Source organism: Carcharhinus amblyrhynchos, chromosome 25 (assembly GCF_965287045.1).
Source record: "Carcharhinus amblyrhynchos chromosome 25, sCarAmb.v2.hapA, whole genome shotgun sequence".
NCBI lineage: Eukaryota > Metazoa > Chordata > Chondrichthyes > Carcharhiniformes > Carcharhinidae > Carcharhinus > Carcharhinus amblyrhynchos.
Genome location: NC_137348.1, coordinates 22,891,556 through 22,914,288, shown reverse-complemented (window position 1 = coordinate 22,914,288; position 22,733 = coordinate 22,891,556). Strand labels below are relative to the sequence as shown.

The 22,733-nt window shown below is 40.9% G+C and overlaps 1 protein-coding gene across 9 annotated transcripts in view; it reads right to left on the bottom strand.

Annotated features, from left to right (window-relative positions):
* strbp (spermatid perinuclear RNA binding protein) overlaps positions 1-22,733 on the bottom strand; it is a 168,305-nt gene that overhangs the window by 117,031 nt on the left and 28,541 nt on the right. Inside the window, exon 3 of one of the 9 annotated variants that reach the window (XM_080212030.1) lies at positions 107-153. The exons of the other annotated variants lie outside the window; for them this stretch is intronic. The gene's annotated coding sequence lies outside the window, so the exon portion shown is untranslated. The remainder of the gene's footprint in view (positions 1-106; positions 154-22,733) is intronic. 9 annotated transcript variants of the gene reach the window in all.

Below are 22,733 nucleotides of genomic sequence, written 5' to 3'. Positions count from 1 at the left end.
ATAAGTTTATTTTGTTTGTTTAAAACCATGGAATCTTGTGGTTTTATTCTCGGTGCCTAGGATGTCAAACTTCATTTAGTTCAAACAAAAGGTTATTGGTCCCTACCTGGATCATGACAAATTAAGGGCTCTTGCAGCATTTCGAATCCAGATCTGCCAAAACACAGAGATTTGGGCTCATAAGATTTTTCATCATGAATTTTAGTATACTTATTGAAAAGCAGAGTAGCTTTGTCAAATGCTACAACTTTCTAGAGGGAGGATTTATCCCAGATTTGCAATAATTAACCAAGGTTTAATTATTTACATTAGCAAAAGAGTTGAGGTTAGAGTTAAAAGCAGGGGCTAAGAAAACCGTTCTTGTTGAGATAGTAGCTTAGCATTTGAAATTAGAAGGAAAAGTTAATCTAGCTAGTAATTCAATTGAGTTGGCTAGAATTCTGTTACAAATGAAGCAGGAGAAAAACCAAAAACATTTCAACTTGAAACAGAGCAAGAAAGAGAAATGTGAACGTGAACTCCAGGGAGAGAAGCTAGCAAAGGAAGAAAACAAAAAGGAAAGAGCTTGAGAGAGAGAGCAAGTGCATGAGAGAGTGAGAGAAGAATCCGACAATACAAAGTGGCTAAAGAAAGGTTTAGGTTACAGAGTGAAAGGAAATTTCGCAGTTTGAATGATAGTCAGTCCCATTCAAAGTTTTGATGTAAATTCACTGACAATGCAGCTGAGACATATTTAAAGCTGAAGTGGCCAAAGGACTCTCAATTTGCTGACCATTTTGGTCATGAAAACTATGAATGTGTATTCTATATGAGCCAGTGAAAGCGGTGATAATTAATGCTTACAAGCCGACTCCCGAAGCATATCTATTGGGAGGCATAGTGGTTAGCTCTGCTGCCTCACAGCACCAGAGACTTGGGTTTGATTCCCGCCTTAGATGACTGCATGTGGGGAGATCAGCCATGATCTTATTGAATGGCGGGGCAGGCTCGAAGGGCTAGATGGCCTACTCCTGCTCCTATTTCTTATGTTCTTATGTTCTTATCTGTGTGGCTTCCTCCATGTTTTCCAGTTTCTTCCAACAGTTCCAAAAATGTGCATGTTGGGTGGACTGGCCATGGTAAATATGTGGGGTTGTGGGAATAGGGTGGGGGAGGTAATGCTCTTTTAGTTGGGGCAGACTCAATGGGCTGAAAGACCTCCTTCTGCACTGTAGGGATTCAATGGAAATTTAGGACTTTTTTGAAAAAAGACAATAAAATGTTCATAGAATTTGCAATGGAAAACAAAATGTTGTGTGACAGATGGTTTCAACACAGAAACTTGAATTAATTTTGTGAATAAAAGAAAGCTAATGAAAACAGAATAACTTTTCAACAGTATGCCAAAAAGCTATTGGGTCATCCATGGAAGACCAAAAGATTTCTAATGTAAGAGAAGCAGCAGTTCTGGCAGATGGGTATGGCATATTATATAGGCACCTGGAGCCGTTTGTAAAGCTACAATAAAGTTGCAAGAATATAAAATAATCTTTCTTTGGGAAGAAGGCAAAACCTGTTCTAGTCAATAAATTGTGTAGAGAGTAGAAATATATTTTTATTGCCATAGATCAGAGCATATAAAAGCAAATTGTTAGAAGTAGAAAGGTAAACCAGTGGCAGTAATAGGGACATTTAAGCAGTCTTCAAGAAAAGCTGTACTGGAAAAGGAAAAGGGTGCTAAATCTTATGCACTGTTGCAAATGACAGGAATTGCCACAGAGAAACTGCATCAAATAGTGAAGATTGTGAGAAAGCCATTGCATCACTGTTTTAACCTTGGGAATAGATAGGGCTGCAAAAGATCATAAGGATTACTATTGAAGTCAATTTTTGCCCAAGAAAGAGCTTCAAAAACCTGTTGTTCTGAGAAGTGATTGTTTGGCTCAAAGCTCATTGTTAAAAAAAAAATTTAAACCATTCTCCAGAAAGATTGCTGAAATCAGGATACAAGGGGAATTCCCATATATTCAGTCCCTTCATCCATGTATTGATATAAATTTTAAATGCATTCATTTCATCACATCTTGCCAACCCTGATGCTTACTCTCTGCTTCCCATTGGCTAACCAATATGTTACCACCCTACACCATAGTAACCTTTGATGTAACAGCTTGTTAATTCATAGAATAGATCATAGAATCAACCACAATCCCACCCAGGCCCTACTCCCATAGCCCTCTTTACCCACGAATCCCTCTAACCAACACATCTCAGGACATTAAGGGCAATTTTTAGCATGGCCAATCAACCTAACCCACACATCTTTGGACTGTGGGAGGAAACTGGAGCACCCAGAGGAAACACACACAGACATGAGGAGAATGTGCAAACTCCACACAGACATTGACCCAAGCCAGGTATTGAACCCAGGTCCCTGGAGCTGTGAAGGAGCAGTGCTAACCACTGTGCTACTATGCTGCCCGTGAATGCCTTCTTGAAATCTAAATACAGCAGGCACATCCACAGGTTCACCTTTATCCACGCACTTTGCTACTTCTTTAAAATGACTCCAATAAATTAATCAAGATGATTATCCTTTCTTAAAACCATGGTGGCTCTGCCTGATTACTTTGAGATTTAGGTGTGGCACTGCAAATTCATTTGACTTCACCTGATGAAGGAGTAGCGTTCCAAAAGCTTGTGATTTCAAATAAACCTGTTGGACTATAACCTGGTGTTGTATGACCTCTCATATTGTTTGGAATGTTTTTCTTGTTGTTGAGATTGACCAATGCTTTAACTCTGACCACAGTGGGAATATTTATGATGAGCTCTAATGTTGACCTCTGACATAATGACTAAAATTAGTAAATCAGACCTGTATCTGCTGAATAACTACATATGTTCAAATGCTGCCCACAGGAGGCTAAACCACATGAAAAACATCTCTGTGGTGCTAAATTGATAGATTCATTAAGAGCTACAAATCCACAGTAATGGAAAAAGGCAATTTTGTTTACAATCGTGCAGATAACAGAGGAGAAAACAACGTTTTTGGAAAGAAAGAAGGAATTAAGAAAAGCCCCTGCATCTTCAGCAAACAATGGGAGATAAAGCAAAAATGAAGTCTGAATGTAAATAATCAACTTAGGTGCTTTGATAAGGAAAATATGTTCTTTAAAGTTAGCATTATGAACATTCTGTGTTGGTGTTGGATGATTCAGTACATATTAAAGTGTTTAATATTTTTACTTCCAGTCAGTCATGAGATAAACTGTTTCATAACTGGGTTAATCACTGTCACATTTTGACCACAAGATTGAGGAAAGAGTATCAACATGCTTGTCCCAAACTGAGTAATGCCTTTGGATGTATGTAACATTATTGTTAAACTTGTTTGGAGAGTTGCCTGAAGAACAAGTAGAATCAACATGCTTAGTTAGATGTTTATCAAAATAAATCTGATGGGGAAAATTAAAGTCTATTTTTCATAAATTAAAGACATTAATTTAACATCACTGATTAAACCAAGCAAAAGGTTAATATCATCATTACAGATCAGCTGACATGAAACTAGGGCAATGTTTGGTAAAAACATCCCCCATTAAATCTTTGGCTGATTTATACATATCTTACAAATACACCTCTTGGATGTCTCATTATTTTGGCTCTAGAAATGAAGACAAATTGCAGTCAAATCTGGAATAATAGAAGCATTGATAGAATCATTATTGAATTCTGAAAGTGATCAGGCATCATCCTGACAACATTTCACTTTTTTTGAATCACATCAGTTTCTGTGGGTAACAAATTGCTGCAAAACTGGGTCGAGTCAGATGGAAAATAGTGCTGCAGAGCTGGGTAAACGGATTTCAGCAGTAAGGCGACAGTTACAGTATTTTAAACTTAAAATCTGTTAGATGTCAATGGAATTAAGAAACTATCAATATTAAAGAGAATAGCACGAACAAATGTTGGAAAGAATAGTTATTTCTTAGACCTATTCTTTTCTCAATATTTATTGTACAGTACTTAGGACCGTAAATGCCATTCCATTGGAAAGAAATATTCACCTCTCTTCAGTATACATTTGCATCCATTTTCTTCTCTAAATATCAGTCTGTTTCTATTGATTTAGTTCAGCCCCAGAGCATCTATTCAGCGGTATTTGTATACATCAACAACTTTTAGGATACTTCAGTACATACACTTCAGAAACAGATCCTTAATTATCTTGTGTACTTCAAACAAGCTTCACGACAACAGGTATCCTTAGAATGTCATGTCATTATAGGTCAATGCTTCTACCTGATGTACTGTGGAGTAAATTTGGAATAGCGTAAACCAATTCAATGTTTTAACCAATATTCCAACCAATCACAGGCAGTCTAGTTATTAAGAATTTCCATTATTGATGCAAATTAAACTGCTTTATACTGCATTTTTGACTTTGGCGATACCAAAATTGAAACATCAATGCAGCAAAGCTCATCAAAACAATAAAACTGCTCATCACTTCTCAACTTCAGAACATGCTCTGAAAAACATAAGTTTACAAATGCTTGCACTGATGCAACAACACTTCAGTTTGAGAAATGACCAGTGTCAGTGCAATAATGTAGTCAACGTAAATGAGACTACACAGTGCATCTCATTTATATCATGCACCAACACCATAAAGTTTGATCAGCTTTCATTACTCTCCAATTCAGTGACTGACTTTTAGAATAAAAATGTTAGCACCTTATGGCTAATGGAGTTTTATTTTAACAACACACTTTCATATTTAATAGGCTGAAAACGAAAGTAACTCGAAGTTGGAAGTCTAACCAATGACTGGAGAAGAGTTCAGAGGGTCAATCTGGGGCACAATTGTGGCTAAAAAATCAAATTCATCAAGGCATTTTTAAAGGAAACGAATAATGTGCAAAAAGCAATCCTGTAGCTGGAAGTAGTCAAGATGCTATGGCAAAAATTTATCAAGTCTCTTGTTGAATTTAAAAAAGAGGTCTAAGATAAACTTGAATACTGACCTTATTTCATATTTTATTCCAAATACTGCGCAAAAACACCCAAGTAATTTCTATGATTGTAAAGGACCAGTACTGGATTCTGCCATTCTACTGCTGAATAGGGGTTCTAATTGCAATCGTGATGCTGTGGCACTTCTCAAAAAACTGTTCATGGAGATGTTGGCATCACAATTGCCCTTCCCTGACAGCCCTTGAGAAAGTGAGGTGGTGATCTGCCTTCTTAAATGGCTACAATCTGTGATGTAGGTACATAAGAACATAAGAAATAGAAGCAGGAGTAGGCCATCTAGCCCTTCGAGCCTGCCCCGCCATTCAATAAGATCATGGCTGATCTGTTGTGGCTCAGTTCCACATTCTCGCCCTCTCCCCATAACCCTTAATCCCCTCTCTTATCAAAAACCCATCAACCCGCGTCTTAAAAATATTTAGTGAGGCAGCCTCCACCACCTCAACGGGCAGAGAATTCCAGAGATTCACCACCCTTTGAGTGAAGAAGTTCCTCCTCAACTCCGTTCTAAACCGCTCCCCCCCTTTATTTTGAGGCTGTGCCCCCCAGTCCTACTGTCCTTTCTGAGCGGGAAGAGTCTCTCCACCTCTATCCTATCCATCCCATTCATCATCTTATACATCCATAATGCTGTTAAGGTTTAGGATTTTAACTAGCATGGTTGTGACTTTGGGGGAGGAGGAACTTGCAGGTGATCTCAGGTTTGGAAGTTATAGTCAAAGGAAGTTTGGCAAGCTGCTGAAGTACATTTTGTAGATCTGTATTGTCCAATGTGTTCTTCAATTGCAGCAAATTGGCAAAGGCAATGGCAAGTTATATTAAAGTTGTGGTGGGTGCGAGTGTTACTCTCGAGTGCTATTTTTGTCCTTCCTAATTAAGCAATGAAGAATCAATCATATTGCAATTGGACAGGAATCACATGCTGGTCAGACTGGGAATAGGTTTATTAGAATATAGAAACAAAATATTGCAATGCTGGAAATCTAAATTGAAAACAAAAAATACTAGAAAAACTCAGCAGGTTTTGATTTGATTTATTATTGTCACATATATTAGTATATAGTGAAAAGTATTGTTTTTTGCAAGTTATACAGACAAAGCATACCGTTCATAGAGAAGAAAACAAGAGAGTGCAGAATGTAATGTTACAGTCATAGCTATGGTGCAGAGAAAGATCAACTTAATGCGAGCTAGGTCCATTCAAAAGTCTGATGGCAGCAGGGAACAAGCTGTTCTTGAATTGGTTGGTACGTGACCTCAGACTTTTGTATCTTTTTCCCAAAAGAAGAAGGTGGAAGTGAGAATGTCCGGGATGCACGGGGTCCTTCCTTAATTATGCTGGCTGCTTTGCCGAGGCAGCGAAAAGTGTAGACAGAGTCAATGGATGGGAGGCTGGTATGCATGATGGATTGGGCTTCATTCACGACCTTTTGTAGTTTCTTGTGGTCTTGGGCAGAGCAGGAGTCACACCAAGCTGTGACACAACGAGAAAGAATGCTTTCTATGGTGTATCTGTAAAAGTTGATGAGAGTCACATGCCAAATTTTCTTAGTCTCCTGAGAAAGTAGAAGTGTTGGTGGGCTTTCTTAACTATAGGGTCAGCATGGGGGGACCAAGACAGGTTGTTGGTGATCTGGACACCTAAAAACTTGAAGTTCTCAACCACTTCTACTTCGTCCCCATTGAGGTAAACAGGAGCATGTTCTCCATTATGCTTCCCAAAGTTGACGACAATCTCCTTCATTTTGTTGACTTTGAGTGATTATTGTCATCATACCACATTCTCTATCTCATTTCTGTACTGTGTCACATCATTGTTTGAGATCCGACCCACTACGGTTGTGTCATCAGCTAACTTGAAAATCGAGTTGATGGGGAAGTTGGCCACACAGTCATAGGTGTATAAGGAGTATGCACAGTTAAAAGTCTCACAACACCAGATTAAAGTCCAACAGGTTTATTTGGGAGCAAGAGCTTTTGGAGTGCTGCCCCTTCATCAGGTGAGTCACCTTAATTGTGGTCTATGGATTAGAAAATTCTAGATCCAGTCACAGAGGGAGGAGCCAAGGCCCAGGCCATGGAGTCTGGAGATTAGTTTCGTAGGAATAATGGTGTTGAGGGCTATAGTCAATAAATAGGAGTCTGACATAGTTTCTTTGTTACTTAGGTGTTCCAGGGTTGAGTGCAGGGCCAGGCAGACGGTGGCTGCTGTGGACCTGCTGAGGTCTGACAGCATCTGTGACGAAAGAAATAGAATTAATGTTTCAAGTCCGTATGACTCTACTGAAGAAATCATACAGAAATCATATAAACCTTCTACACACCTGACGAAGGAACACTGTTTCCAAAAGCTTGTGAGATTACTATCAAATAAACTGGTTGGACTTTAACCTGGTGTTGTGAGGCTTCTTACTGAAATCATGCAGATTCAGAATGTTAATTGTTTCTCTCTCCGCAGATGCTGCCAGACTTGCTGAAATTTCCAGTTATTTTCTACTTTCATTCGAATATTGTTGAGTTGTCGGGTTTCTGATTTCCAGAACCTAAAACCTAAGGGTCACTTGCTCAGCGAAACAAGTTGTAACTTTCTCTGTTCCTGGTTCCAAATTACAACGTTTAGGACTGCAGGACCGTTTTGTGAAGCACAGTGAAAGTTGGAACAGCCGTAGCCTTCAAAAGGACAGCTGTCTGATTGCTCTCAAAATTTTCTTGGGGAATCTACTGTCACAATCGAGACGTGAAAGATAAAAGAAAAATTCATCAACTGGGCTTCTTTATAAAGTCATTTTATTCTATGTTGTTAAAAGTGGAAAATTGCTGAGCAAACATGTCTCTAGCTGGTCACCTGATGCCTTGCAGCAGTTTCAACGTAACAATAGCTACAGAGACAGTGAATCTGTTCCAGCTAACTTCAAAAGAAAAACCTTTGCAGATGTAAATCTCCCATTATGGTGCTAATGGCTGAAGCATTAACAACTCTGACACTGTGGTCTCAATAATCAGGAATGTGTTTACTACTGACTCGAAACCAGTGTCTCTGAGAACAAAGGAACCCTGACTCCAATTAAACACTTCAAGATTGCAGATATGGGAATAAACCATCAAGCCCAGTATTAAGGAAGTATGTCGCATGACCTCTCCCAAGCTGCACCATGACATCATAAAATTCATGATGTGGAGATGCCGGCGTTGGACTGGGGTAAACACAGTCTGACAACACCAGGTTTAAGTCCAACCGATTTATTTGATAGTAAACTCACAAGCTTTTGAGGTTTGCCACTTCGTCATGTGAATGGAGAGTGAACTCTCCATGAATGGAGAGTTCAGTCCATTCACATGACGAAGTGGCAACTTCAAAAGCTTGTGAGTTTACTATCAAATAAATCAGTTGGACTTAAACCTGGTGTTGTCAGACTTCTTACTGTACCATAGAATCCTACAATGCAGAAGGGGGCCATTCGGCCCATCAAGTCTGCACTGACCACAATCCCACCCAGACCCTATCCCCACAATCCCATGCATTTACCCTAACTATTCCCCCAACATTAAGGGACAGTTCAGTATGGCCAATCCATCTAACCCGTATGCCTTTGAAGTGTGGGAGGAAACCCACACAGACACAGGGAGATATCATCCAGTGGAACTGAATTTGAGCAGTTAATGTCTTGAACTTCCAATGTGAACAGAACTCCAGGCAACAGCCTGTGCTGTCGACTATCAAGCTGGTGACAACAGAAAGGACTATCATCAAACCTGCCTACTGCTGGAACCTTGGAAATTATGCCTCTAGACCAACTCATTCAAAAAGCTTTCTCCAATCATGGGAATCTCACCTTGAGAAGATGTGTTTATTGTGGTCATGCCTTGAACCCTCTTCCATTTTTCTTATCCCCTATTTATTATAAGAACATAAGAACATAAGAAATAGGAGCAGGAGTAGGCCATCTAGCCCTTCGAGCCTGCCCCGCCATTCAATAAGATCATGGCTGATCTGTCGTGGCTCAGTTCCACTTTCCCGCCCTCTCCCCATAACCCTTAATCCCTTCTCTTATCAAAAACCCATCAACCCGCTTCTTAAAAATATTTAGCGAGGCAGCCTCCACCACTTCAACGGGCAGAGAATTCCAGAGATTCACCACCCTTTGAGTGAAGAAGTTCCTCCTCAACTCCGTTCTAAACCGCCTCCCCTTTATCTTGAGGCTGTGCCCCCTAGTCCTACTGTCTTTTTTGAGCGGGAAGAGTCTCTCCACCTCTATCCTATCCATCCCATTCATCATCTTATACGTCTCAATGAGATCTCCCCTCATTCTTCTAAACTCTAACGAGTACAAGCCTAGTTTATTCAGCCTCTCCTCATAGCTCAATCCCCTCAACTCCGGTATCAGCCTAGTAAACCTCCTCTGCACTCCCTCCAGGGCCAAAATATCCTTGCGCAGGTGCGGCGCCCAAAACTGCACACAGTACTCCAGCTGCGGCCTCACCAATGCCCTATACAGCTGCAGCAAGACCTCCCTACTTTTATATTCAATCCCCCTCGCTATGAAGGCCAGCATCCCATTCGCCTTCCTGACCACCTGCTGCACCTGCAAGCTGGGTTTTTGCGACTCATGCACAAGGACCCCGAGGTCCCTCTGCACCGTCGCCTGCTGCAGTTTTTCGCCACGTAAGTAATAGTCCTTCCTACCATTCTTCCTACCAAAGTGGACCACCTCACACTTGCCAACATTAAATTCCATTTGCCATTTCCTGGCCCATTCGCCCAGCCTATCTAGATCCTTCTGCAGACTCTCCACACCCTCCGCACAATTTGCCGTTCCCCCAATCTTGGTGTCATCAGCAAATTTCGACACCCTGCACTCGGTTCCCTCCTCCAGATCATCTATATAAATGGTAAATAGCTGAGGCCCCAGCACCGACCCCTGGGGCACCCCACTAGTCACCATCCGCCAATCCGAATAGCACCCATTGACCCCCACTCTCTGCCTCCTATTTGACAACCAATCCTCTATCCACGCTAACACCCTACCCCCAACTCCATGTCCCCTGACCTCTTGCAATAACCTCTTGTGAGGTACCTTGTCAAACGCCTTCTGAAAATCCAGAAAGACCACATCCACCGGCTCTCCTCTATCCACTGCCCTAGACACATCCTCATAGAACTCCAGTAAATTTGTCAGACACGACTTCCCTTTAATGAAACCGTGTTGCGTCCGCCCTATCAAGCAATTCCCTTCAAGATGCCTCGCAATTTCCTGCTTAATGATGGATATGAGAATGTAAAATGTCGTAGATGTTGCAAAACCCCTTTAGCATGATTGTGTGCGCATGTAAAAATAAATATTATTTTCACCTTACCTTGAGCCTTCCATGCAAGTGATAAATTTGGAAATGTTCCAATCCTCTATTAAAGTGTTGGAAAAAAGATCACCGTTTATAGAGGGGGCGATCAGGATTTTAAAAAACCAGTTTGCAGCCAGGTAGGATGTGGGGAAATCAGGACAATTTAAATTGTGCCCTCCTCCTCCCACCATGATGCTTGTGATACAGAGGATGCCAACTGAAGTATCAGGTTTTGTTTAGCTGATAGTTTTAGCAAAATAATCAAGATGCCCGATTGACAAACAGCACTGTATGACTGCCAATGGGGCTAATACGTACAATTTTGTCATGCTGGTTTGGTGCAGCAACATCTAATTGTGTTCAGCCCTCCACTTCACGGATCTGTTGAAATGAGGGAATGAAAGTAATTAGGGTGCTCCAGACATACAAGGAGAGATTATGGGAAGTTGGCCATCAGCCAAAGGTCTATTAAATGTCTGGACAAAGTTGGGAAATGTCAGGCTACAAAGCATGAGTATTGTCAGAACACAGAAGCCAAAACACAGATTTATCAATTATTTTCCCTCTCCTAAGTTTTTTTTTAATTCTTTCATGGGGTGTGAACATTGCTGGCAAAGCCAGCATTTGATGCCCATCCCTAATTATCGTTGAACAGAGAGGCTTGCCGGTCCATTTCAGAGGGCAGTTCAGAGTCAAACACATCGCTGAGAGTCTGGAGTCACATATAGATCAGACCAGTTAAGGATAGCAAACTTCCTTCCCTAATGGGTATCAGTGAACCAGATAGGTTTTCATGACAATTGATGATAATTTCATAGTAATCATTCGTGAGGCTAAATTCAATTCCAGACTTTTTTTATTAATTGAACTTACCCACTTCCACCAGCTGCCATGGTGGGATTTAAAACCAGGCCCACAGGGTGTGTCTTGAGCATCTGCATTACTAATCTAGTGACATTAACAGTACGCCACCATCTCCCCCAAAATTGGAACGCTAATGTATCCATTTTGATGAAATAGAGGCAGTTTACACCAGAAAAAATTCAAAAGTAAGCTGAAACATGCCTTCAGAAACTGGACACAGTTTGTCACTGCCTTTTAAGACTGTACAATGAAGACTTTCTTTACAGTACAGTTGGATTAAGCTATTAAAGCTGTTCTCCAGTTCTGGCAGTGTATGCATCAGTCCTGGGTGCTGATAGTTTAAATCCTCAAAACTGGTTCAAAAGATTGTGCATCTGTTTTGTTAATTTACTGAATATGGTGACAATCAGCAATGATGCCAATGTTTGGCATGCGCCAAAATTCTATCAGACAATGCTGTTATAAATGGTCCAATAAAGTAAGTAATCATAAGATCAGACTGCACTTAAGTATTCCGTACTGGAAAAGAAATGGATGACATTATTTTTAGCATAACTACGCACACATGCACACACACCTTTCCATTGGGAAATAGTGCGAAAGGATTCCCATGTTGATTATCAGCTCAATGAATGCATTATGAATGCTCCTTCCGTGGCCAACAAGTCCCGGCATTAGACTTGCACCCAGACTACGGGTCCAGAGGTAAGGATGCTGCTACTGTGCTACAAGATGTCCTATGGACGGCAATAATACTCTTTCTTTGGTACCAGAATACCACAGTGACGAAAGTACTGTTTCTAATTAACAAAGTAGAGTAATCAACTATACTACGAAATAGATATCATTCAATTCAGAGATGTCAAAGTTTGTAGTATTCTAATCATGCCATATCACAATTAATAGAGTTTGAGTCACCAAAATAAAAGGGCGACTTACCCCCAATATACTATAGCTCAGGCAATACATTTAGCAGAAGCATTCAATTTTTCTTTCTAAACACAATGGAACAGGATTCTAGGGATGGGGGGAGGGGGGAAGGGAGGGAGAAAAGGGGGGAAGGGGGAGGGGAGAGGGGAACATAAGAACATAAGAAATAGGAGCAGGAGTAGGCCATCCAGCCCTTCGAGCCTGCCCCGCCATTCAATAAGATCATGGCTGATCTGTCGCTGCTCAGTTCCACTTTCCCGCCCTCTCCCCATAACCCTTAATCCCCTCTCCTATCAAAAACTAAAAAAACTAAAAAATAAAAAAAGAGAGGGGAAGGAAGGGAGAGGGGAGAGGGGAAGGAAGGGAGAGGGGAGAGGGGGAAGTAGGAAGGAGGGAGGAGAGGGGGAGGGAGGGAGGAGGAAGGGGGAGGAAGGAAGGAGGGAGGAGAGGGGGGAGGGAGGGACGGAGGTGCTGAGAAAAAGAAAAAAAATGTCAATTTTCTTTCCCTTGTTCCTCTACCCAATTTCTGACTTCACAGGCATATTCTGATAATATAACCATGATTCAGCAAAAGCTTTAGCAGTAGCTGCTAATTCAACTGAAAAGGAAACTCAGCAAAACTCAATAATGACCTCAACTTTCATATTCACACATTTCCAGCAAGGGTCACTGCACAACAATCAGGCCACTCAAACCTGATCCTCTCTCTCCTTTTGCCCACCCAAACCCAGGAGCCATGTAGCTAATTATAGCATATCTACTCTGGCCTTGATTAAGATCGGTTAACTTGACATAGACCAGGGACTGAACCTGGGGCCTCCAATTATCTGACTCAGCTTCGGGTCAGGGCAACAGACAAATCAGATTTTTGCAATCCAGTGATGGAAAGATATTACGGTACACAGTTCAGAAGTGTCAAAGGAGAAAAAATGTTTTAAAAAATGACAGAGCTTTATTAAAAAAATTATTGCAAAGAGGAGATTTTGAAACAAGACCCAGTCACAAGCAGTGGAAAATTTAATTTTAAAAAAAGACAACAGCTTAAAGGAAACACTGAGAAACTTTGAAATCACTTCCCGTGTAAGCAGCATGTTGGTGCTTCACACGGTGAACGAGATTCTGCAACAACAATGAAGCAGGTATTCAAATTATACAAATGAAATAAGAGTATTTAATCCAGGTGACAGGGGTCTCAGCTCCTGGTTAGAGAACCAGCAAGAGCCCTGTGTTTCCTCCATTGGGGAGGGCATACAGTATTAAGTGCTCATCAAGTACTTAACTGGTCAGCAGCGGGGCTTTTCCAGGATAAGGTCTCCAGGGTGAAAATCCCATCCAAGAGTTGCCAACCAAACAGAAGATGGCAGCTACCCATTTCAGTCAGTGCCAACAGGAGCAGGGGCAACGGCTGACAACGCACCCATCAATCCACCAAAAGCCCAGGATCACAAGTGGCTGTGTCACTAACCAAGTGGCAGAATAGCTTTGAGTTTGTATCAATAGGGGCTTTAACCAGACTTGCTAGTCCGGCTATTGGTAGTCAATAGTAAACTTTATCCTTAATGAACTTTTATTTCCATTTCCAGCTTACACAGGAAAGGGCTGGAGTTTACAGTTGCTGTTGTATTAATGTATACAATTTTAATGCTAAAAGGCAGTTTAAAAAATTGGATTTTGACCCAAATTAAAGCAGAACTTTTTGGGTTTAGAAACTGGATTGTGTTACACTTATTCTGTAGGTGTGAAACATGCAAGGGCCTGATAAAACAGGTGGAGTGTATTATGCATCAGAAGTTCAACACCCAATCACATTTGGGAGGGTTCTTCCATTGTTGTCCATTGTGTGTGCAAGAACAAGAATTACAATGTTTTGCAAATACAAATTGAGACATCTCTTCATAAAATATGACTGAGAATGACAACGACAGTTGTGAGGGTTTCTAAGCAACTAAGTTAGTGGTGATAAATAACTGCTGAAGGTTGGAACCCAAAATGCAGTCAAAAAAGCAATAGGAAAAGTGGGGCTGATCCTCATAAATAACTCTTGTTTAAAATCAAAGGCAATGCCACGCAGACACCCCACCCCTGCCAAATCATGCCACCCCCCTCTCTCACCCAAATTTAGCATGTTAGAATTGAAGTTGCTATACAAGTGGATAAAGTAGCTTTCTCTTAGCTTGCATAAGCAGCCAGCCAGAAAATGTGCAGAAAGGAACTCTTAAATTGATGCTCTATCTACCAGAATTCCCACACTATTTATTCCCGAAAGGCCCCTCCCCCACACTATTTATTTTCCTTTTTACGGTTTTCTTCTCCACAAACCATTGTGACCAAGGAACCCGCGTGCACAGGCAAATGGGGTAATTGCTCTGCAAAGCTGCAGAAGCCATTTCGTGGGTGGTATCCTTCTCAGAACAACTCGCTCTTGGGCAAAAAAAAGTTAGGTGATCAGGTTTACAAATGTCAAAGCTGGAACACACAAAGTCTTGGGAAGCTGGAATATCATGAGGGGTGACCAGTGGCAGGAGCCTGGGGAAGGGGCAGCAAAAAAGGTGGTGGTCTCGGGTATTCCAGCTAGAGTTAGTAACACTATTAAGACACCAAAATATTGAAGACAGCAGTTTCATTGGTAACCCTGCCTAATTTTCTTAAAATAGTCTGAAGAATCTGAACCAAGGCTTATTTGACACAGGACGCCAGTCAAAATCCTCTATTCCACTCTAATTTTATTATGCAATGCACAATGGTAAGACCAATCTTCATTTAAAAGCCTTATTCATTTTCTCACTAAGTTCAAAATGGAAATTAAACTAGCAAACATACTTAGATGTGGGGATTCTATTTGCACCCTGATCCGCAAGCAGGAAAACATGCAATCTTTCAATGACAAGTTTGGTTGAACGTACCATAAGCTCAACCAAGCCTGCCTGCTAGTTTCCTCAGTATTTCTTGATGGTTTTACCAATGGATGCCATCTGACTTCCTCTTCAAGCGTAGTTTGGAATCTGGGGATAACAAACTCAACCTTCTGTCGTCAACAAAAAGTTGAATCAATCCCTACTTCAAGGTGGTCACGGGTTAACTTATAAGAGATCATGAGGATAAGTTACCCCACAACCTCCCATAAATTCACCCAGCAGTCCAAAAATCTGCATTGCCCATGCTAGCCTCCCACATGCCCACACTGACCGCTGGAAAAATCACCATTCAAGGTGAAGAAGAAGAAGAACTTAAGTAACACGAGTCAGTTTGATGGCTATGTTTGCATTTGATTGTTCATCATCATTAACTTTAACAAATTCCACCAGCAACAATTGCACCAATGAGTTGACTTCTTCAGGATCCTATTGGTTATGGGTGGCATTCATGTTGCCATCAATTAATCCATTCCACTACCTAAACAAAGGAGGCTACCAATCATTCAATGTTCAACCCTTAAATGAGCAACAGTACAGTACAGAATGCCAAGTATGCTGACAGCTGCCACAAGTTTTTTAAATCGACACAAGGTAAAAACAAAGAATTGCACAATAGAAATGGAATTTGTCTTAAACTGAAATATTTACAATGGGAATTTCCTAAAACCTTATATGATTACTACCATAACTTTGCTTTTTTAAAGACATATCCTCATTTTATCATTAGGTGAAGAAAAATTAAAGATTTGTCATAAATTGTTACTGTGTCCACTCCTGTGTTTTAAACTCCATCGAATAGATTTTCTTTCTATCCCAGACTGAAACTAATATTTGCATTTATATAATCTTTTAGGTCATCAAAATCTCCTCAGCGTTTTTCAAGGCAGCACCATCACCAACCTCTCAGCAATGAGAGACACCCCCCACGCCACTCAAGCATGGAGTTTCTGCGACCCAAAGCCCTTCTCAAGCCACCTTCTCTCCTACAGCATGCCTCCCTTCCCATCAGACCTCCCAATCAGCCCCTCTTCAGGCCACACACCTTGGCAATGCCAGCATTTCACAGCCCACTGGCACTGACTTCCTGGCTGGTGCCTTGGGCACTGAAGGGCCTTGAGGGGGTAGGTCCAGTGGCCATACATCCCTCTGCTGCTGCCAGGTTGCAGAGGGCGGGGCCCTTAAGGGTCTTGGGGTTTAGGTGCACTCCAGGTTTCATGCTGGCGTGGGCACAGTCTCAATTCATGTGAATCGCACCACTATTTTTTTTCTTCTTCGTTCATGGGATGTGAGCATCACTGGCATTTATTGCCCATTCCCAAGGACATTTAAGAGTCACTCACATTGCTGTGGCTCTGAAATCACATTTAGGCCAAATCAAATAAGGACAACAGATTTCCTTCCTTAAAGGACCTTAGTGAACCAGATGGGTTTTTACAAGAATCAACAATGGTTCCATGGTCATCTGTAAACTTTTAATTCCAGTTTTTATTGTATTCAAATTTCACCATCTGCCATGGTGGATTCGAACATGTGTCCCCAGGGAATTACCTTAGGTCTCTGGAGTACTAGTCCAGTGACAATACCACTATGCTACTGCCTCCCTGAGGACAGGACAAAAGATTAGGTGCAAAAGGATTAAATGAAGAAAAAGTTGCCTTCAATTTTGATCCATCAATATATTCTAGCCTAAGAAGGGTGCGCATACTATTACACCAGTGCAACATTTTCATTTCTCGGACAGCCATTCTTTTGATTAAGTCTGCCAATTAGAACCAACTTTTGAGTAATTTTATACTATGAATTCACATTGACTCAGCTCACTCTGCTGGCCTCCCATTCTCCCTCACTGGCCCCCCTCCAAGGAATCCACGTGACTGGCCCATCAGAAATCTTTGATTAGCTGATCGAGGTACTAAAAGGCGAACCGCCTGTAATAAATGGAACACAAGGAGCAGGGTAAATAAAGGGAAAGGCCTCAGCTGAGCCTAAAACACAGCACTTCAGCAATATGGGAAAAAAAGACTGTCGGGACACTGGAATGCTTAGTGAAAAATCTGGGCTATCCCAATGAAACATGAGGGGTCTGGTCACCTGAAAGAGTGTGTATACATGAATGAACATTTTTGCCCCAATTCTACATTTACTCATAACAACAAACTATTTACTGCAGGAAATTATATACTGTGCCAAGTCCACTTGGCTGAGTCTAACTCAGTTATTTGTTGCTAGCCATCTGAAACATTGTGCTACTGTTTGGAACAAAATCATTATTGTTGTAAGTTTATTGCCAAAATGTAATGGTCTTGATGAGTTCTCTGAAGCTCAGTCAGCACAACAGTATTCTTCACGGACCTTTGACATCCTGATAGTGTGAAGTGTTTGAATTAGGGCACATGAACAGAGTCAAACTTCCAACTGGAAGTAATGAAAAATGTCTGTATTCTAAGGCTTCAATATATAAAGTAGCTAAATGCAACAATAAAATTGAAAATATTGAGCTTACCATTTCACTTGATGTCAAGTTATTCATATGTTAATATTTGGAGTATTTAAGGGTGCAATTAAAAGCAAATGTACCAAATGATATCAAAATAATCGAATGCATCAACTGACCTTACAATGATCCAACACTAATGTTTTTGCTGAAAATTAGATTTCTAAGTTAATATTAAACAGACATAGTAACACAAGTTTTGATGAACAGTTAATGCAACTGTTTCTTTACATGCAGATTTTGCATGTGCATTATAAGTTTCAGTGATAAGCTCGTCAATATATGTTTACTTAAATCAAAGCCAATTCTAAGAATCTGCAGTCCCAGTCGTCACAACATTTAATTGCTGCAAACAATTCCAAATATTTAGTTCTGCTCTTCTACCTCCAAGGCAATCATATTTTGTACAACAAAAGTATTTCAACGCAAACTAAATGACAAAGTATTTTCCAACCTTATGTCTGAACTTTAATTTTACCAGTCTGTCCTGGTTTCCACCTACCTCTCCTTGCCTGCCTTCGTTTAAGGATAAATAGTTACTGTTTTTTCAACATTGTTCATTAGTCAGCCTTTTTGACTGTTTCACTTCTTTGCTTTGGTTTCTCTCGAGTCACCACAGCTAAACTCAATACATACAATGCAGTCTGAGCGCTACACTATTTGGTTCAGCAATCTGGCATTAAGTTGGCACTCAGCACTATTTATTTATTTGATTCCTGCTCTGAAAAACTGGACAGAGGCATTCTTAAGTATGGTTGCAAATAGCTAGTTCATATGTTTTAATACAAAATTTTTAGTTTTATGAATTGAAGTTAACTGTAGAATATGGAAAAATGCAATTAAAGCACATTAAGAGTCTATTACACTTACACAGTTAAAACTGCAAATAAAACAGCAGGTAGGCCTACTTAACTAAAGGACTGGAGGTGTGACATCTGCAATCCTTGCAATAATGGCAGGTGAGTTGTGTGTTGAGAGGTGGAGTGAAATTATTAATGAGGGTAGGACAGTGAATGTTGTCTACGTGGACTTCAGTAACGTCCTTCATGGCACCTAGTGCAGACGATGAAGTTGCATGGGATCAGAGGTGAACTGGCAACCTGGATGCAGAACTGGCTCAGTCATAGAGATCATGTGGAGATACCGGCATTGGACTGGGGTAAGCACAGTAAGAAGTCTCACAATTCCAACTGTTACCTTGTACATTGAGTTTGTGTCTATATATGCCCTGTTTGTGAACACAACTCCCACTCATCTGATGAAGGGGTAGTGTTCCAAAAGCTGGTGGCTTGTGCTACTAAATAAACCTGTTACTTGGTATTGTGGGACTTCTTACTCGGTCATAGAGGACAGAGGGGAGCAGTGGAAGGGTGTGCTTCTGAATGGAGGGTTGTGGCAAGTAGCATTCCTCGGGGATCAGTACTGGGACCTTTGCTGTTTGTAATATATATATATTTGGAAGAAAATGTAATTGATTTGATTAGTACATTTGCAGACAACACAAAGGTTGGTAATGTGCAGATAGCAATGAGGACTAAAGGGTACAGCAGGATATAGATCGACTGGGGACTTGCGGAGAGATGGCAGATGGAGTTTAAGCCGGACAAACGTAAGGTAATGCATTTTGCAAGGTCAAATACAAAAAGGAAATATACACTAAATGGCAGAACCCTTAAAATAGGCAGAGGAATCTGGGCATACAGGTACACAGGTCACTGAAAGTGGCAACGCAGGCAGCAAAGGTAATCAAGACGGCATACGGCATGCTTGCCTTCATCGGCTGTGGCACTGAGTTTAAAAATTGACAAGTCATGTTGCAGCTTTATAGAACCTTAGTTAAGTTGAACTTGGAATATAGTGATCAATTCTGGTCACCACACTACCAGAAGGATGTGGAGGCTTTGGAGAGGGTACAGAAAAGATTTACCAGGATGTTGCCTGGCATGGAGGGCATTAGCTATGAGGTAGGGTTGGAGAAACTTGGTTTGTTCTCACAGGAACGACGGAGGTTGAGGGGTGTCCTGATAGAAGTCGGCAAGATTATGAATGGCATGGACAGAGTGGATAGTCAGAAGCATTTTCCCAGGGTGGAAGAGTCAATTACTAGGGGGCATAGGTTTAAGGTGCAAGGTTTAAAGGAGATGTACGAGGCAAGTTTTTTTTTTACACAGAGGGTGATGGTTGCCTGGGACTCGCTGCCAGGGGAGGTCGTGGAAGCAGATACGATAGTGACTTTTAAGAGCATCTTGATAAATACATGAATAGGATGGGAATGGAGGGATATGGTCCCTCTTCAGTCGGGCAGCACAGTCAGTGCAGGATTGGAGAGCCGAAGGGCCTGTTCCTGTGCTGTAATTTTCTTCTTATTTTGAAAGCATTCAGTAAACCCTGAAAAGTTGTAAACCCCTTTACTTCATCAGTTCAAAAGGAGAAATTGTGAATGAATGGTAGTTAATCCAAGGTCAGTTGGAGGACAGTCCAGAGCATGCTACGTCATCATGCTCAGGGATGCTCTCTGTAAATAACAAAGACTAATATGTCTTGTAAGATAATTCTTGGGGGAAGTGAGTGCATTACCACATATTACATTAAATACTACTCGTTTTGTTAAAGACTTATATACACACTAAAGTTTGTGTTTAACGTCAATCTTGCGCTTTGATCTATTTGTTAAATCAAGGTATTCAGATTTCTCTTTAAATATTAACAGTCCTTAACTGGATCGTAACTGTATATGAAGAGATTTATTTCAATCTTTCCCTGCCAGTTAATTCAAAACCATTCACAATGTTCCTTTTTTTCCCAGTGTCTTAAGTTTATTTATTAGTATCATAAGTAGGCTTGCATTAACACTGCAATGAAGTTACTGTGAAAATCCCCTCATTGCCACACTCCATTGCCTGTTTGGGTACACTGAGGGAGAATTTAGCATGGCTAATGCACCTAACGAGCACGTCTTTTGGACTCTGGGAGGAAACCTGGGGCGGCATAGTGTCACAGTGGTTAACACTGCTGCCTCACAGCACCAGGAACTCGGGTTCAATTCCAGCCTCGGGTCACTGTCTGTGTGGAGTTTGCACATTCTCCGCGTGTCTGCATGGGTTTCCTCCAGGTGCTCCAGTTTCCTCTCACATTCCAAAGATGTGCAGGTTAGGTGGATTAGCCATGTTAAATTGACCCTAGTGTCAAGGGATTCATGGGGTAAATATGTGGTGTTGTGGGAATGGGGCCTGGGTGGGATTATGGTTGGTGCAGACTGGATGGGCTGAATGGCTTCTGCAATGTAGGGATTCTATGATGATTCTGTGACCCAGAGGAAACCCACACAGACACAGGAAGAATGTGCAGACTCCACACAGACAGTGACCCAAGCCGGGAATTGAACCCAGGTCCATGGCGCTGAGGCAGCAGTGCTAACCACTGCAACATCGTGCTGCCCTATGTTTACCTATCTGCAGTTATTCTGTGTTGTTCTATAGTTCTTTGGACACTTCATTGGACTCCAGTCATCCTTCGCCTCTTAAAAGTTGTATTTTTCACCTGCACAAGGGAGTTTATGCATTAACCTTTTCAACATTGTTTTTTCTCCTCACATAACTCATGTGTCATCTCCTAATTAATATAACTGGTATTTTAAACCAATCAGATCAGTTAAACAACAATCCCACCACAAACTATTTTTTACTTCTTAAAGATAAGCAACAAATTACCACAAATTTACTTCTGGGACAGAAACCAGCCTGAATCAATGTGATCCAAAATTACAAATTTGTTTCTATCCCACAGCCTTCTTAGTTTCTCTACTGTATCTGCTCATTAAATCAACAGATTTTGGAATATTTAAACAAATTTGATTCCTATTATTTTTCCAAAGAAATCCTCTAAATTTCTCACACTTTCATATTAGTGTAATTAGATTGATTCCACAGATGAGGGGTTTGTGTATGGACAGACACCGAACAGTTTAGGCCTATACTCCCTGGAATTTTGAAGAATGAGGGGGAAGTCAAATTGAGATATGCAAGATGATAAAAGGTATGAATAAAGTAGACATGGAATGGATACTTCCGCTGGTGGGACATTTTAGGATGAGAGGTCATAGTCTTAGGAAAAGGGGTAGCAAATTTAAAATAGAGTTGAGGAAAAATTACTTCTCCCAAAGGGCTGTGAATCTGGAATTCACTACCCCAAGGTGCAGTGGATGCTGGGACAGTGAGTAAATTTGAGGAGTTAGACAGATTTTTAATTGGTAATGGATTGAAGGGTTATGGGGAGAAGGCAGAAAATGGGGATGAGGAGCATATCAGCCATGATCGAGTGGTGCAGCAGACTCAATGGGCCAAATGGTTTAATTCTGCTCCTGTACCTTATGAACTCGTAACTTAATTAGGAAAACAGATCAAGTCAGAAGTTTTCCTAACACAAGAAAAAAATTTAGGTTTCAAGTTATGCAAAATGAGTGGTGAATCAGAATTCAAAGTTGTATTTCTCATGAATTTTCAATGCATCTCGTCCAAAGTGATATAAACTTGTTGCAAGAGAGAAAACTACTGCCAGAATCTTCCTGGCCAGACTGAGATGGCCCCTCTTATTGGGGCTATCACAGACCCTTTCACTGGGCCTTCCAAATCCCTGTTCCACCTGCCATCCTTCATTTGGCAGCCTTCACCTTTTTCTTTGTGCTAGCAGATTGATTGGTGAGATGCCCTGCCTCGGGACCGGCAACTAAATATCTGCAGGAGCGCTCGGCTCTCAGTAGCTAAAATGTCAGCGTATATCTAAATTTATGACTGAATGGATAAATAAGATACTGCAAATTCACTTTAAAAAATGTGTTATTTTGCTAAAGGCCAGCTGTTGTACAACTTCCATAAATACTCAGCTCATTCTCCCGGCAATGTCTAACAAAATACAAACATCTGTCTCTGGCAGTAGAACTATTAGGAATAAAGCATTTTATATTTCAGTAGTCACAGCTTGTAAATGCTAGATAAAAATTACTCCAACTATCCTGCTAGAGAAATGCACAAAATTCACACCTACATTTCAAAATTTGTCATTACACAATCACAATAAAAGATTCTCTTGGAATATAGATCTGCAAATCAACGTAACAACGACCACAAAGTGAAACAAACCACAGATTTTCAAAGTGCACAATTAGCATTGGC